The following is a 9,290-nucleotide window of genomic DNA, read 5'->3' as shown; positions in this document are numbered from 1 at the left end:
ACTTTGTATCATCAGCAAACTTGCTGAGGGTGGCCATTATCCCCTCATCAAGGTCACTGATGAAGATGTTGAACAAGACCGGACCCAGCACCGACCCCTGAGGAACAGCGCTGCTTACAGGCCTCCAACCGGACTCTGCACCGCCAACGACGACCCTCTGTGCTCTGTCAGTCAGCCAGCTCTCAACCCACCTCACTGTCCACTCATCCATCCCACACTTCCTCAGCTTTGTTATAAGGATGTCGAGGGGGACAGTATCAAATGCCTTGCTGAAATCAAGGTAGACTACATCCACTGCTCTCCCCCTATCCACCCAGCCAGAGACAACATCATAGAAGGCTACCAGGTTGGTCAAGCACGACCTCCCCCTTGTGAACCCGTGCTGACTACTCCTGATAACCTCCTCTTCTTCCAGTTGTCTGGAGATGACATCCAATACAAGCTGTTCCATCACCTTTCCAGGGACAGAGGTGAAGCTGACTGGCCTATAATTGCCTGGGTCTTCCTTCTTGCCTATTTTGAAGACCGGGGTGACATTGGCTATCCTCCAGTCTTCAGGCACCTCCCCCGTCCTCCAAGACTTCTCAAAGATGACAGAAAGCGGTTCAGCAATCACCTCTGCCAGCTCCCTCAGCACCCGTGGATGAATCCCATCGGGTCCCATGGATTTGTGAACATTGGTGTTGCCTAGGCGCTCCTGAACCACCTCTTCCCTGACAGAAGGGAGGTCTTCCATTCCCCAGATCCTCTCACTCAACTCCAGGCTCTCAGATTCCCGAGGGGCAGCTTTTTCACTGAAGACAGAAGCAAAGAAGGCATTCAGTATCTCCGCCTTCTCAGCATCCCCCGTTACCAGAACACCCCCGTCACTTAGCAGGGGAGCCACATTCTCCCTAGTCTTTCTTTTACTGTTAATGTACTTGAAAAAACCTTTTTTATTATCCTTTATCCCCTTTGCCAGATTTAATTCCAGGCAGGCTTTAGCCTTCCTTGTCGCATCCCTGCAGACCCTGACAACATTCCTGTGTTCTTCCCAAGTAGTCAGACCCTTTTTCCACATTTCATGGGCCTTCTTCTTTCCTCTGAGTTTGCGCACGAGCTCCTTGCTCATCCACACAGCTCTCCTGCCACCCTTTCCCGATTTCTTCCTCACAGGGAGGCACCGATCCTGAGCTTGGAAGAAGAGCTGCTTAAATGCCGACCAGCTCTCACAGGCCCCCTTGCCTTCCAACACCCCAGCCCATGGGACAGCTCCATGTAGGCCCCGGAAGAGATCGAAGTTGGCTCTCCTAAAGTCCAGGATAGCAATCCTACTTTTTGCTTTACTTCTTCCACTCAGGACCTTGAACTCCACCATCTCGTGGTCACTACAACCCAAGCTGCCCCAGACCTTTACTTCCCTGACAAGCCCTTCTCTGTTAGTGAGAATAAGGTCCAGCAGTACCCCTCTCCTCGTCGATTCCTCAACCACCTGCATCAGGAAGTTGTCTTCAACACATTGCAGGAACCGTCTGGACCGCGCATGCCTGGCCACATTGCTTTTCCAGCAAATATCTGGATAAACAGCCATCAAATTCCGATCTTGCTGATTTTCACTAACAAAAATTTATAAAACCCAGGCTCACTGCATCCTCAGGTAAGAGGGAAAGCCCACTCTAATGTATTATTATTAGCAAATGTTTTGTACCCCCAAAACTTCATTGTGCCCTTAGCCAGTAGTAGCAAACCTGCCCCCAAAAGTCAGACTACGTTCACCCCAATTTATCTCAGAGAATGTATCGTAACATCCAGCTTGCTTGTTTTCCTCTAGTTGGAGCAGATTGATACCTGGTGGTGCCAGCAGGTTTGCTTCATTTTTCCCATGTGGTGCATGCTGGGAAGGTGCCAAGTATCTGGAAAGCCAGCACAGCTGGATCTGCAGGATGGCACAGCTGGATCTGTGGTATGGAACAGCTGTCTGTGTAGGTAAGCACAAGAAGATCTGTTGGATAACACAGCTGGATCTGACAGGAGGACACAACTGGATTTGTGGGATGGCACAGCTGGATCTGCAGGAGGGCACAGCTGACTGTGTAGGTAAAGACAGCTGGATCTGTTGGGCAGCACAGCTGGATTTGCAGGATGCACAGCTGGCTGAGTGGGGAAGCACAATTGGATCTGCAGTTTGGCTGCCTCTTGCTCTTGGCACACCTGCTGGTCCTTTTACAGCATGATGTCAGTCATGTGGTTTCTGCTCTTAGATTCCCGTTCTCCTCCCTTGCTGGTGTAACCAGAGCTGTGTCTGAATGCCCGGGTGGTCCTGTAGCGCTGTTCCTGCAGCCTGGTCCTTGGTTAGCCATGCAGAAAGCCCACTAGCACCCTCTCCAGTCTTGCTTTTCTGTCTGTGTTTTGGAGTCTGCCAGGGTTTGTGGGCCATGACTCCATTTTTGGAAAGCGCTGGCAAGCATTGCCTGCAGCTCTTCTGAGTTTCCCAGGCCTACCTGACAGAAGTGCGGCCCATCTCTGTGCCAGAATTAACCTTGCCATGAACATACAGCCCCCAGACAGGAGGTGGCCAGATTCCCCATGTGAGTTCCTCAGCATATCCAGGCACTTTAGGCTCCCAAAGAAAGCACAGAGCAGGAGGAGGTGGTGGCCTCCTGCTGTGTGCAGTAAAGTCTTTGCTCTGGAGACCCCAAGTCTGAGTGTACCTCTCAGACTAGGGGTGCTTTCTGGTCCTCTGTAACACCCAGTTCCTGCCCCTCTGCCCTGCACCTTCTTGCAGGTATGCCTTCCTCACTCCTTTAAGCTCTGTTTCCTTAAAGAGCATGTAAGGCTGTCAGCAACTCCCAAATCACAGACTCAACCTTTTACAGTTCTTTGAAACATCCTTTGTGCATTGCTGGGTCCAGAGTTCCACAGCATTCAGACAACCTGATGAGAGCTGCACAAACCCTCCATCACCATCCAAAATGTTTCCACTACTTAAATCTGGATGGTACCCAGATGTCAGCCCAAAGCTACCAAAGTTTTGGAGATTCTTTCCTCTTGGTTTCCTGTCTGCAGTGTTCCTTCAGCAGGAACACAGGTCTCTGAGTGTGGTGTGAAGCTTGGGCCCTACTGGACCCTTTTTTCTTCTCCCATATCCAGAGGCTCCTTGATGAGTTTCAGGGATGACAGTTCCTCCCCAGTGGCCTGATGGTGGGGCTTGGTCACTGCCTGGGTCTGGGGGAAAGTGACTATATAATGGTTATTTTTCAGGATTATTAATTAATTTGTTATGAAGTCTCTCTTCACAGAGAGACTGTGAAGAAAATTAACTCCATCCCAGACAAAACCAGGACAGGTTTCCTGTAGTGTCTGCTTAGGCAGAGCTGCACAGAATATCCCTGCTTGGACCATAGCCTGGAATGGAATCAGCTGTTCAGCAGTTGTTCCCTACTGGGATCAGGATCTGGCTCCCAGCATCTGAAGCCTCAGATGTGCCTGGAGATGCTGTGATGTGCTCAGCTGGGAGTGGATACAGTGCCTTGTGCTGGAGGACAAAGAGGGATGAGTTCCCTGTTACCTGGAGAAGACGCCATAGGTTTGGGAATGAGGATTAGGATGCTGTCTGAAACAAAAGACATGAGGAGTTAAAGGCCACTGCATCCTCAAAAAATGCCAAGAAGCATCAACGTAACCCCACAGCATGTGCTTTCAGCCAGATACTACGGATCAGCTAAGTGGGTCTAAAAGCAATTAATCCTTCACAGAGAGGATGAAATCGCCACCGCTCCGCTTAGTATAAAATGTGTGAATTATCGGAATGCATTGACAGGGCAGCAGCACGTGGGTCTTGAGGCAGGCTGCTCGCCCAACTGTCGGGCTCTCAGGACAGGGCTGGCTGCTGCTTCCTTGTCCTCTGTGAGCTGTCATTTACATAGCTGTGAAAGTAGTTTCCTCATCTACTCACACAGCAAAGCAATCTCCAGCTGCGCAGTTCATCAGAACAGACAAGTACTTAGAATCCTTACTGGATGCAGGTAATTGGTGCTGTTGAACTGTCCCTGTTTAAGTTGGAACCTTTTGCTGCATTCAGGCAGTTGCCATCCTCTGCACCCTGCATCCACCTGCTGATGCTGCTGACGGCGTTTCTGAACCCTCTCGGTCCTCGCGGAGGTGAACGGCAACCCGATTGGAACCCAGAGCCCACCGGCTGCTGCGGGGCTGAAGAGAGCCAGTGCGTTTGGGTGAGGATGACCAGGAGGAGCTGGCAGCCCTTTCAAACCTGCAAGCCTGGTGCTGTCCCTTCCTCTCAGGTCTTCCCTCTGCCTCCTTCGGGGGCTGCAGCCTTCTTGGAGGGGCGAGGAAAAGGCTCCCGGCCAAGGAACCTTCTGCCTTCTTCAGGTTCTGCCCCAGCGGAACAGTCCGGTGGTGTTTGCCGGCTGATCCACAGTCAGACGAGCTGCCGGGGGGCACACCTGGCTGAGCGGAGCGCTGGCTGCAAGGAGGAGCTTATTTTCTCAGAGCTGCAGGGGACAGCAGCCGGAGGCGCCCGGCCAGCCAGCGTGGCACTGCAGGTGCGGGCAGACGGGAGCAAGGCAGCTGCGTGGCAGCTCCGGCCGGAGGAGGAGAGCCACGGGGACGAGCACAGCGCTGGCAGAGCAGAGCTGGGAAGCTCAGGGACCATCCTCGCAGATGGCAGCTCTTCCCTTGTGCCCTGGAAGCAGGATGTCGTCCTGTCTCCCAGACTCATGGTCCCACAATTCCAGGAGTTAGCATCTCTTGTTTTCCTAGTATTCCCTTCCCGGAGATGAGACTCAATACCTGCTTTCTGCATCATCAGAGAGGGCAGATGGCCCTAGCTTGGGGTGTGGATCAGGCTCTGCTCCTAGCAGAGAGTAACAGCCCTGCAGGGTACGTGCCTAAGTCACACGTTTGTTCTTCCAATTGCTTTGTGAGAGGCTTCCCCAGAGCAATGCCAGGCCATGGCCACGGAGGTGCCGGCCCCTGGTTAAGGCAGCAGGAAACAGAGACACAACAGGGACTAGGAGCTAAAGCAGCCTATTGGCATTTCTGAGCATCACTGCCCAACATTTTCTATGTTTTTTGTGTTAAGCTGCCATGCAGGAAGACTTGCTGCAGCTCCTGGCACTGGATCTGACACTGGCCCTGGGCTTGATCTTGCTCTCTAAGCTACATGGTGTGTTCCATGAGCTTCTCCACAAGTCTGGGCTCTGAGGTGGATATGGACCTGTGGGAAGCCTGCAAGACTCCAGGCTGAGTGGGAACTCATGCAGGGCATGCTGCTCCACACAGCGTTGATGAAGCTCTGACTGTTCGACAACCACCAGGAGAGGAATTTGGTGGGATCCCCTGAAATGCAAGCACTTGGTTGACTACAAACAAACCTCATTGAGCAGTTGCCCTTATGCCTGGCAGGCTACTTGGAGAGCATGAGAGCTTTGGCACAAAAGAATTTATAGGTTGTGACTTCTGAACTATTGATGTAACCAATGAAGGTATCTCATTTTTGCTTGCTCACAGTGACTGGGCATGGTGGTAAGCAAAGCCTTTCTGGAGGATGCTCCACGGCCTTTCCTGGTAGAAACCACAGCTGCCAGAGAAGAAGAGGCTGCAGTACTCACCAGCCTTGTTGACAGATGGAAATATAGGCCAGCATTCAGCTCTGCAGTCCTCCTACAAGAAGGTGAGTGACTGCCGCTGCTGGGAGCTAGATGCAATACCACCATTTACAAGCTATCTCTGGGCTTGCAGAAAGAGAAGAGCCAACTCATTTGGCTCTTGGCTTCTCATGGCTTCTCATTTGAGGCTTTACCAAGAAGAAAAGGGGCCATGACAAGGGGGGGTTGCCCAAGTGTAGCAAGATCACTTCTGATTCACAAGGGCTTGATACGTGCAATCCCTGGGGTGACAAGAGGCTCAGTTCCTGTGCTGAGTGCGGCAGTTCTGTGTGCCAGCACGGGCACAGAAAAGTCCTCCTTTCCTTGTGAACAAGTTGCTTCCCATGGGATGCATTAAGTTACACTGCACTGTAGGAAGAAAATGACAGTCCCTTCAATTTTTTAACATAGTTCCTTTTATTTATTAATTATGTAATGCTTGCCTTCGTCTCTTTCAGATCCACTTTTGGGATGTCCTCCTGCAGCACTGCTGTGACCCCGGGAGGTGGCAGGTCTCTCTGAGACCAGGCTAGGTTTTGGAAACCTGGGATGTCCACTCACCATGGCACAGCAGAGGGTAAAAGCTTGAGGATGTTGCCCCAGTTTTGGGATCTTCCTAAAGAAATGTAACATTTAGACTCTCCCGGGCCATAAGCTACAGAGGCAGCATTCCTTTACTTGTCTCCACAAGATGCTGTGGCAAAAAACACGTAAAGGTTCTGACACCTCCAATGCTTTGTTTCGCACAGTGCAAGAGAGGCTGCAGGGTCTGTGCAGATTGGTTGTCTGCTGGGAAACAGCTTCAATCTTATGAAACAATTCCCATGTGTCTCATTGGGGTACAGAGCCATCAGAGAGGATGGCGTGTGCTGGGATGTACTGGTGTAACACAGAGGAACACTTCTGGGCATCAGTTCCATAAGGGTAACAGCAGCTCTCTGCTCTGGCTGCTCACCAAGCACTACAAGCATGTTTGGATCAAGCATGGGCTCCAACAATGTCTGTTGGCTATATTATATGCTTTGGATCTTCCAGTCCCACTAAGCACAGCAAATCCATAGCAAATTCATAGCCCTACTAAATCCTGCCACCAGGAAGCACCAGGAGCCAATGAGAAGTACAATCGTGGCACAGCACGACTCTTTTTTCTCCCTCTCCAGGGACCGGTAGGGTGATTTCAGCATCTCACAGTGTGTCCATATACAGAGGATAGTTTGGTTTTTTTTTCATAGAATCACAGGATCATAGAATTATTTGAATTGAAACAGACTCTTAAAGGTCATCTAGTCCACTCCCCTGCCATGAACAGAGACACCTGCAACTTGATCAGATGCTCAGAGTCCCACCCCTTGGGTGTCTCCAGGGATGGGGCATCCATCACAGAATCACAGAACTGCAGGGGTTGGAAGAGACCTCTAGAGATCATTGAGTCCAACCCCCTGCTAAAGCAGGTTCCTTACAACTGGTCACACAAGTAGGTGTCCAGACAGGTCTTGAATATCCACAGAGAGGAGACTCCACAGCCTTCTTGGGCAACCTGTTCCAGTGCTCAGTTACCCTTACCGCGAAGAAGTTCTTCCACATGTTTGTATGGAACTCTCTATGATCAAGTTTTAGGGCAGAGCTCCTTGTCCTATTGTTACACGAGAAGAGCCTGGCTTCATCCATTTGCTTCCCATCTCCTTTTATGAATATTAACCAGATCCCTCCTCAGTCTTCCCCAGATAACAGACCCAGGCTACTCAGCCTTTCCTCGTTATGGAGATACTCCAGGCTGTCATCATCTTTGTGACCCTCTGCTGGACTCCTTCTAGGAGATCCTGTCTATTTTGAACTGGGGAACCCAGTACTGAGCACAGTAGTCTAAATGCAGCCTCATGAGGGCAGAATAGGGCAGGAGGATCATCTCCCTTGACCTGTTGGCCACATTGTTTTTAATGCATCCCAGAATATCACTGGCCTTCTTGGCCACAGGGGCTCACTACTGGCTCATGGCCAACCTGTTGGCCACCAGAACACCACCAGAACAACCTTCTCAGCAAAGCTCCACCTCAGCAGGTCATCACCCAGCCTGTACTGATGCATGCAGTAATTCCTCCCCAGGTGCAAGACTCTATACTTGCTCTTGTTAAACCTCGTCAGGTTCCTCCCTGCTCAGCTCTCCAGTCTGTCCAGGTCTTGCCGAATGGCAGCAGAGCCTTCAGCTGTGTCAGCCACTCCCCCCAGCTTTGTACCATCAGCAAACTTGCTGAGAGTGAACTCTATTCCTTCATTCAGGTCACTGATGAACCTCTCTGGATACCCTGTGCCAGTGCTTCACTGCCCTTATTGTAAAAAACTTTTTCATTATATCCAATCTAAATCTTCCCTTTTTCAGTTTGCAATGGTTTTCCCTTCTCCTACCACAACAGACCCTAGTAAAGAGTCTGTCCCCTTCTTTCTCCCTTCTTTTGCATACTGAAAGGCTTCTCCCAGCTCTCTCAGAGTCTTCCCTTCTCCATCTGCACAGCCCCAGCTCTCTCAGCCCATCCTCACAGGGAGTTGTTCCATCCCTGGGAGCATTTTTGGGCCCTCCTCTGCACACACCCCAACCGCTCCACGTCTCTCCTGTGCTGAGCACGCCCTGTCCGGATGCAGCACTCCAGGTGAGGTCTCATGGCACAGCGCAGAGGAGCAGATCCCCTTCACCACCCTGCTGGCAGTGCTGCTTTGAGTGCACCCAGGGTACGGTTTGCTCTCTGGGCTACGAGGGCACAGTGCTGGCTCACGTCCAGCTGCCACCCAGCAGCACCCCAAGTCCTTTTTGGCAGGGCTGTGCTCCATCTCATCACCCCTCAGCTTGCACTGACAGCGGTGGTGGCCATGGTCCAGGTGCCAGACTGTGTGCTTGGCTTTGTTGAACCTCACGACATTCTCCTGGGCCCACTGCTCAGTCTGGGTCTCTCTGAATGGCATCCTGTCCCTCGGTGTGTCCCTTCACAGCTTGGTGTCACCTGCAGACGGCTCAGGGAGCATTTGACCCCAATCTGTGTCACTGATGAAGACACTGGAGAGCATTGGTCCCAGCACTGATCCCTAAGGGCCACCGCTTGTCCCTGGCCTCCACCCGGACACGGAGCCAATCTCACAACTTGTGCTTCATCCATCGATCAGTCCACCCATCAAATCCATACCTTTCCAATCTGTAGAAAAAGATGGTGTGGGGGACAGCACTAAAGGCCTTTCTGAAATCTGGATAGTTGACATCAGTGGCTCTTCCCTTGTCTGCTGATGCAGTTATGGCATCGTGAAAGGTCATTAGGTTGATCAGGCAGGTCCTGCCCTTAGTGAAGCCATGCTGGTTTTTTGGTTTACAGCTGAGTATATTGGTGGCTGGAATGTTTTAGAAAATAGCTAAAATGGAATCTCAGATCAGCCCTGGTGTGATGAGATAAAGTCTAGCATAGGCGTGCAGCAGACACAAACGGCCTCACAGTAACCACATTCAATGAACTGCTTCACTCTGCAAATCCCGCAGGGCTGTATGGGCAGGAAGACGCGGTGCTCTGACCCTGCAAGGTTCCAACGGAGCAGGTCAGGGGCCGCGATGTCGGAAATACCCCCTTCCTATCAGAAGGCTTTACGAGACGGGAGAGGTTCCGTGGT

The 9,290-nt window shown here is 51.5% G+C and overlaps 1 long non-coding RNA gene across 1 annotated transcript; it reads left to right on the top strand.

The window, feature by feature from the left end:
* Nucleotides 1–1,556: 1,556 nt before the first annotated feature.
* LOC128081390 (uncharacterized) lies at nt 1,557–6,547 on the top strand. The gene is made up of 4 exons (XR_008207171.1): nt 1,557–1,636; nt 1,811–4,735; nt 5,509–5,671; nt 6,104–6,547. It is a non-coding gene; the product is annotated as an uncharacterized LOC128081390 (long non-coding RNA).
* The last annotated feature ends 2,743 nt before the right edge of the window (nt 6,548–9,290 follow it).

Source organism: Tympanuchus pallidicinctus, unplaced genomic scaffold (genome assembly GCF_026119805.1).
Source record: "Tympanuchus pallidicinctus isolate F22 unplaced genomic scaffold, pur_lepc_1.0 scaffold21, whole genome shotgun sequence".
NCBI lineage: Eukaryota > Metazoa > Chordata > Aves > Galliformes > Phasianidae > Tympanuchus > Tympanuchus pallidicinctus.
The sequence above is the reverse complement of the archived record's forward strand: the minus strand, read 5'-3'. Positions and strand labels throughout refer to the sequence as shown.